The 7,987-nt window shown below is 43.2% G+C and overlaps 1 protein-coding gene across 4 annotated transcripts in view; it reads right to left on the reverse strand.

Moving 5' to 3' along the window:
• G3BP1 (G3BP stress granule assembly factor 1) overlaps positions 1 to 7,513 on the reverse strand; it is a 36,050-nt gene extending 28,537 nt beyond the window's left edge. The window contains exons 1-2 of one of the 4 annotated variants that reach the window (XM_047092241.1): positions 6,769 to 7,134; positions 4,007 to 4,119 (exon numbers count right to left, since the gene is read on the reverse strand). The gene's annotated coding sequence lies outside the window, so the exon portion shown is untranslated. Of the gene's footprint in view, positions 1 to 4,006; positions 4,120 to 6,042; positions 6,728 to 6,768; positions 7,135 to 7,413 lie in introns of those variants that run through there. The other 3 variants (XM_047092237.1, XM_047092238.1, XM_047092244.1) reach the window with 3 other exon arrangements.
• Between the last annotated feature and the right edge of the window lie 474 nt (positions 7,514 to 7,987).

Consider the following 7,987-nt stretch of genomic DNA (forward strand, 5'->3'; position numbering starts at 1 on the left):
CCCCCACCCACCTCCCTCCATCAATCCTCAGTTTGTTCTCTATAGTTAAAAGTCTCTTATGGTTTGCTTCCCTCTGCTTTCATCTTATTTTTCCTTCCCCTATGTTCATCTGTTTTGTTTCTTAAATTTCACATTTGAACGAAATCATACGATATTTGTCTTTGACTGACTTATTTCACTCAGAATAAGGGAAAGAGCCAGGGTACGTGGGTGGCTCAGCTGGTTAAGCTCCTTGTGGGGCCTGCACTGAGCGTGGAGCCTGCTTAGCGTTCTCTCCCTCCCTCTCCCTCTGCCCTTCCCTTACTTGCGTGGGCACACACATGCTCTCTCAAAAAACATATACAATAAACTTTTTCAAAATAAAAAAAAAATAAAAAAAATTATGGAAAGAGCCCAAATGTCCATCGACTAATGAATGGATAAGGATGTGGTGTGTGCATACACATACACACACACACAAAATGGAACATTATCAGCCATCAAAAGGAATGAAATCTTGCCATTTGCAAGGACATGGAAAGAATAGAGCATTGGTATATTTATTTTTAAAATAGTCTGGAAGTAAAAACAGACAAATAGATCCATAGAACAAAATAGCTAAGAAATATACCCACATATAAAGGGACAACTGGGATTTTTAACATAAATGCAGATAATTCGGTAGAAAAAGGATATTCTGTTCAACAAATGGTGGAAGAATTGCATATCCATACATTGGAAAAAATGAACCTCACTTCATGCACCACATTAAGTTTACTAGAAATGGTTTTATGTAAAATCTAGAACTATTAAAATCTGCATGACCTTGGGTTGAGCAAAGATTCTAGTTACACTGAAAACATAATCTATATGAACACTGATACTGTAGATTCTGTAAAACTTTCTGCCCTGCAAGACACTTTTAAGAGAATGAAAACACGAGCTAGACTGGGGGATAAATATTTCAAAGCATATATCTGATAGGAAAACTTGTTATCTATAAGAACTCTCATAACCGAATAACAATCCCATAAAATATGAGCAAAAGATATGAAAAAACACTCCACCAAAGAAATTATTTGAATGCCAAATGAGCCCATGAAAAATGCTAAACATCCTTAGTAATCAAAGAAATGCAAATTAAAACCACAGTAAGGTACCACTACACCTGTCAGAACGACCAAAATAAATGCTGACCGAGGTTGGCCAGGATATACAGAAACTCTCAGGATATACTCAAAATTCTGCTGGTGGGAGCGTCAAGTGGTGCAACCACTTAAGAAAATTTAGTCAGTTTCTTAGAAAGCTTTATTTGTAACACCCTAAAGCTGAAAACCAACCAAACATCCATCAACAGGTGAATGGATAACATTTCAGTGTATTTACAGAATATAACTTTTTTCACAAGCACATATTGTATGATACAGCTTACATAAAAATTCTAGAAAACATAGGGGGCACCTGGGGGGGCTCAGTTGGTAAAGCTTCCATCTCTTTGATTTCAGCTCAGGTCATGATCTACAGTTCATGGTATGGAGCTCCATGCCTGCTTGGGATTCTCTCTCCCCCTCTCCTTGCCCCTCCACCCCCAAGCTCTCTCTAAATAAGGAAAGAAAGAGAGAAAAAGAGAGAGAGAGAGAGAAAGAAAGGAAAGAAAGAAAGAAAAAACAAGGAGTCCTACTTAAAAAAGTGATGCAAATTGTTAACTGTCAATTCTAAGTACTAGGACGTTTAAGTCGTCTTTTTGCCCTATCTTAATAATTTATCAAAAACACTAAGAAAAAAAACACCAAGGGTTTGTGTGCACTAATATGAATATATATTAAATTATCATAAATTTTGTAGCAAGGTTATGCTATGTATTCAAACATTTGAAATTAAGGCAGTAAGAGAAACCAAAATGTTTTCCCAAAACCAGAGAAACTTTAATACAAAAGCCACTGTCTGTACTCATAGCAAGAGCAGTATCACCATCACGGGATCTACTGTTCAATCTGTTTTCTAAACTCTACACGTTTACCACCTGCACCTCCCTTTAATTCTTCCTGATAGTTCCTTGGAGAAATGGTTGACTTTAGGGCTGGGAAAGGCAAAATACAAGGTGAGCCTGAACTACCCGGTAAATAAAGAAAATGCTTTAAGGGGTGGCTCAGTCAGTTAAGCATCCGACTTCGGCTCAGGTGATGATCTCTCGGTTCGTGAGTTCGAGCCCCTCTCGGGGCTCTGTGCTGACAGCTCAGAGCCTGGAGCCTGCTTCAGATTCTGTGTCTCCCTCTCTCTGCCCCTCCCCTGCTTGAGCTCTGTCTCTCCCTCTCTCAAAAACAATTAAAATTTTTTTTTTAAAAAATGAAAGTGTTTAAAAAAAAAACCTCAGGGCAATGTTAAAAGGACACAAGAGCCAAAACTGCACCAATTTGAGCAGTAAGTAAAAAAGCAAAAATAACTTAGATAACATTGGATTACAAACCAAAGAATAAAATATCCATGGCTCCATAGTAACAAAAATAAATGCCTAAATAAAAAATTTAATGAGTAAGAAAATAAAGTCAATAAAAAAATAAAGGGGGAAGGAGACAAAGCTGCCTTACAGAATTTCAAACAGAGGGAACAAAGGAAATAAAGAATCACCATTACACTAAGATAATAGCCACAAGCAAGATCCAGTAATAAATGCTATAAGGAACCTTTAAAGAAACATATTAACATATGCTAAGAAACATAGACACAAATTAACATATGCTTAAGAAACCTTTAAGAAACAGAGCTAACATATATTAGCATAACTTTGAAGTGTCTCCCCCCCAAATATTTAGTAATTACAATAATAGCTTTAATACATAGCTAATTTATGTCCACAAATTCTGATTCTCTTCCTTGGGGACTGGTTTTTAACAAAGAAAACAAGGGGAAAAATCCTAACCTGATAGACACCACTTAATCGACCAAGGTTAAATTCAACCAGTACATTATGTACCCCTTGATGTGATAAGAAGGCTAAGTCACCTCTGTATTCTTCCCCCAAATCCATAAACTCAGTCTACCTATAACACCAAGTGTACCCAAATTGAGATCAAGTGTCAAGGTCATAAAAGACAAAGAAAGAAAAGAAACTGTGACAGATCAGAGAGAGAGACTCAAGAGACTGCAATGTGTTATCTTAGATTGGATCCTGGAACAGATAAAGGACGTTAGTGGAAAAACTAAGGAAATCTAAGGGCAATCATTTCATTAATAGTATTTTATTCAACATCAATTTCTAGCTATCTCAAACTCAAGTTTTCTCAAAAGAAAAAAACTTCAAAAGGAACTGAAAAAACCTAACAATTTACTAGCTTTTCTTGGTTTTTTAACATCCATCCATTCCCCACTCCAAAGTTAAAAGCTAATCGGCTGGACTTATAATTGGGCAACAATCTATGTTCCTTCTCAGTGAGGTGAAAAAACACTTTATGGTTAATACTACTGCCTCATCTATGAAATTCCTGAAAACATGAATTTCCCATCCTTTAGATTTCACAAATCACAGAGCAGGCTCAGAGAGTCCATGAACACAGGGTATACTTGAGTCACAGCCTAAAAAAGCCTGGAAAGGTTTTGGACTCCAGATTCTGAATCCTACAAACTTTTTTGAATAAGGAAATAGCTACACTCTACAGTTCACTGCTAGACATATAAGCTTTACAAAACAGACAACTTTTTGGGTTTCAGAGCCTCAATTCCCTTTGTAAGTAAAAACATAAGACTACTAAGACATGTAAAAGCACGTTTAGAACATATAAAGGGCTATACAAATACACAATGATGCTGTTAAGTAGCCATTTAACATCCCCAGAGTTGCAGCGTGCCCCATGTAGGAAGCCACTTTCTCTGAGCCATCTCTAGCATTTACTTTTTTAAATACGGGAAACACAACAAGCTGAGCAGCTGAACAATAGTACAACATGACAAACTGCCAGAGGATGAAAGGGGAAATCAATTCATCTAAAGACACTAAGGCCACAATCTGTGAGAAAAATGTTTTAATTACTTTGTTTTATAAAGGCCACTCTTCATGTGCAGATTATTCCTGGCTCTTCACCATTATCACCTGGCTTGCAATTCAGCTTTCCCCACCCAGGCCAAACAGGGTGTCCAAGGATACTTAAAAAAAAATAAACAGGTGATTTTTAAGATTTGAAAAACATAATAAACCTAGTTAACCACCAGTGTGATCAGCAACTACAAGTGAGATTACAGTTGCTGAATCTAAATTTAACTCCATGGCTGGAAGGGCAGTGTTGCAACTAAAGGTTTTTCCTACTAGCTATGAACTGACTAGCCAGGGGAGGGGGGGAAAGCAGTTTTTAAACCTACTTACTCTGACAATTCTCTTTGCAAAAGAACACACAATGCATGTGTGAATTCTGAAATATCATTAAAAAAAAAAAACCCCAATCTAATTACAAAATGTTGAACGATCAAGGAGGTAATTAAACTGGCAAAAAGAAAAAATTGGTTTTGGTCACAAATTCAAGCTTTATATTAAATTTCATCTTTTAACATTGCCCCAACCATCCTAAGAACCACATACAATTCATAAACCTATAAAAATTTAAGTTTAAGGCATGAACCTATAAAAATTTAAAACTAACCTCTACCCTTTACTTTCTCTGCAAAGTACTAAAAGAACAAAATAATAATGTAAATTACAAGGAAAGAAAAAAGAAAAAACGACCGCAAGTAGGTCAGCAACAAACATTACCAAATCTTCTGATGCACCCTTAGCGGACTGTCAGCTGAGAACAGCCAACTGAATGTGAGTTAAAGAACAAAGAAGTGCCTACTTTTCTATCAGTTAGAAGCACAAGAGCTTAGACACACAGGATTTAATAACAAAAGTAACGTGACTTGGCTGGGAAGAAGGGAGGCTCATCAGCCTTGTATTATCACAATTTGCTTCGTTTGTTCCTAATAAACGCACGCACAAGAGATCAACCAGGCTACCAATCTGTAAAATACCTCGGTTTTCATATTCCTGACCAACTGATAACCATTCGCCTGAGGCAAAGAACAGGTTAAGAAATACTTGAAAGAGAAACAAAAGTTTCTCTTAATGCATAAGGATATTTCATTCTGATACATTCTACTCCGAGCAGTGATACCATCAGCTGGATTTAAAAAATTAACAGTTTCTATGTCATGTTTTAACATTTGAAACCTAATGCTAACTCAATAGGCAACCCCAACTAAATAAAGGTAACTAAAATGGCTACATGAGAAGGCCAGTTCTAAGTAAAACAATGTTACATTCCAAAGCAATCTGTTATTTATGGCAACATCAACAAAAAACTTGGCCATATAGTATTTTGATTTATCTATTGCTACTTTCTGTTAACAAACATGGAAAGTACTGGGAAATGGAAACACAAATATTGATTCTTTGTAGTTTTTTAATTTCCTAACAAGGATGTAAATTATGTATTCCCTCCTACTACAAAAAAATTCTTTAAAGACCAATCCTAAAAGCTCTGAAGGAAGGCTGAAAGCCATCCCAAGCAAAATTAATTCACAAGAGCTAGTCCCAAAACTTTTATTGTAGTTTTTTTCTCTCAAGTAGAGATATTTGTGATGTCAAGTAATGATGTGAACCTACAACTATATTTTTTAAGTTTAGTTAGAGAGAAAGTGAGGACGAGCAGGGGAGGGGCAGAGAGGGAGAGAGAGAATCCCAAGCAGGCTCTGCACCATCAGCACAGAGAGGCCGAGGGGGAACTCCAACTCACCAACAGATCGTGACCTGAGCCCAAGTCCAGTCGGGCACTTAACCAACAGCCATCCAGGCGCCCCTGGACCTACAACTATTTTATTAAGCCAAGGAGCATACTGCCTTTCAAATATCGCAAACCTATACTCGTCTTTAAAGGTGTCTTCTGTATTTGCAGCATACAGACAGGAACCTAACAGGAAACGCTCAACACATGAACTGAATGCAGAGAGGCTTTCATCCGCAGAAGATCCCGACTGCCAGGTCCCGACTGGCGTAAGGGCAAGACTTCCAACACCTCTCAATCACCCGTAATTCACCTAGCATAAGCTCCAGTGGTTAAATTTACGTTGTAACTGGGCACCATCCTTTCCGTCCCAACTTCGCATCTCAACCCACGCAGGCGGGCGAGATGTGAAACTCATCGCTCTGACTCGCATCTTCTCCAACTACAAAACGAGGAAGTTAAGCGATCCTCCCGAAGGTCCTTCTCAAAAGCCTGCCCCGGTGAAGACAAGAAAAAGGTTTCAAGGTCTAGACCAATTTCGGAGCCTAACTGGCTGCTGGCGGGACTTTCCCACCACCAGTATCAAATCCGAGGAGGAACACCGTCCACGTTCATTCGCACGTATTCATTCGATTCTATGCTTTTTCCGGAAGCGTGGAGGGCGGCACGTCCCTCCGCGCGAATACACGTAGAAAGGAAAGCCCAAAGCCTCTCGTGTCCTTTGTCATAATCCCACTTCCAACCCGCGTCTCCCTGAAGCCCACAAGTGGCTCCAGTACAAACGCCAATGCACTCTTCGCAGCAGTTGGCCTCGCCAGGCTGATGCTGCTGCCCCCAGGGACCAGGGCTCCGGGGACAGCGGCGCCCTGGAGCCGCGCAGGGCGCTGGCACAAGGACGAAAGGAGGCTGCGGGACTAGGAGTCAGACGGCCCGCGGGTTCCAACCAGCACCTGCCTCTTACCGTCTGTGTGCCTTTGAGCACGCCTCTCCACCGCGGGCCCACCGAATCCACTGCCATAGGGCAAATCCCCGCACCTACCTCCTCGGATCCTCGTGGGAGCGCATGAGAGCCACACAAGTTGCTCAGCACAGTGCCTGGCACACAGTGGGGGCTTAGAAAACACAAGGGTTATTATCTCCTCTCACTATCCATGCATTCGCTGCTCCCCCTTTAACTCCCTGCGAAGCCGAAGCGCTGCACTTCTGCTTCCCGAGTCGAAAAACCCTCATCGCGCTTTCGTGTCGCCCCGCCCCAAAATAAAAGCCTCCTCGGGTCCGGGCCAAACTGGAGCCCCTCGCCAGGGGAGGGAAGGCTCTGCGGGCGCGCGGGAGGGAGGCGGCGGGCGGGAAAGGCCGACGAGACCGCCGCGCGAGGCCCCAGGCCCCCGAGATCGCTCTGGAGCCCGGGCGGCGGCCGCGGCTCGCTCTCGCCCCGCGCGGCCGTTGGGCGTGGCACGCGCACGAGGCGGCCGCGGACACGGCCACGCGCGCCGACCGGTGGGAGCGCGGCGAAGAGGGGGCGGGGAAACTCCGCGCGCCCGTGCGCCCGCCTGCGGCCGTTTGGGGGGGTGGTGTGCACGCCTCGCGCGGCCGCCGCCGTCGCTCGGACTTCTCCTCCCTCTCACAACCGTCCCAGCTCGTCTTCGTCCCTGGGCCGCCCCGCCCCGCCCACACCCCAGAGTACCTGCGCGGCTGAGCGGGAGAGGAACAAGCTTTGCTCCACAGCACGGCAGAAGGCAAAAACCCCTCACGCAACTGCGTCCGCACACACGCGTGCTCCGTCGCCGGTCTATATAACCGCGACTCAGCCTAACTTGTTGCGGCCAGGTCGAGCAGGCTGGTGACCAATCCCGACTGCGTCCTCCGGGCTCTTCGAGCAGCAATTGGGTACTGCCGCAGGATGAAGGCGTGGCTCTTGATTGGCTTAGACTCATGCCTATGAGACTGTGAGGATCTCGTTTCCCTAGTAACGGATTGGCATTGAGAGAGACCAATTACTTAAAGATACGTCGAAAAGAGGGTGGGGAGTTCTTTAACCGATACCCATAGTAGCCAATAAGTGCGTGGGGCCGCTCCCATTCGATAAAATGTGTTCCCCTGGGCGGAGATCGGTTTTCCATGCAGGAGCGGTTGCTCCACAAGGTGGGGCCCGTGTACTTTGGGGAAGTAAACCCCAAGCAACTAGGAGGTGGGCGCCAGGGAAGCCAAGGGAGCCCCTGGCCAATCACAAAGCGAGAAGGAGCTGATTGACGCGGGGG

This window comes from Lynx rufus, unplaced genomic scaffold, assembly GCF_022079265.1.
Source record: "Lynx rufus isolate CCGP_SWC_20201006 ecotype Redwood Valley unplaced genomic scaffold, mLynRuf1.p SCAF_1, whole genome shotgun sequence".
Lineage (NCBI taxonomy): Eukaryota > Metazoa > Chordata > Mammalia > Carnivora > Felidae > Lynx > Lynx rufus.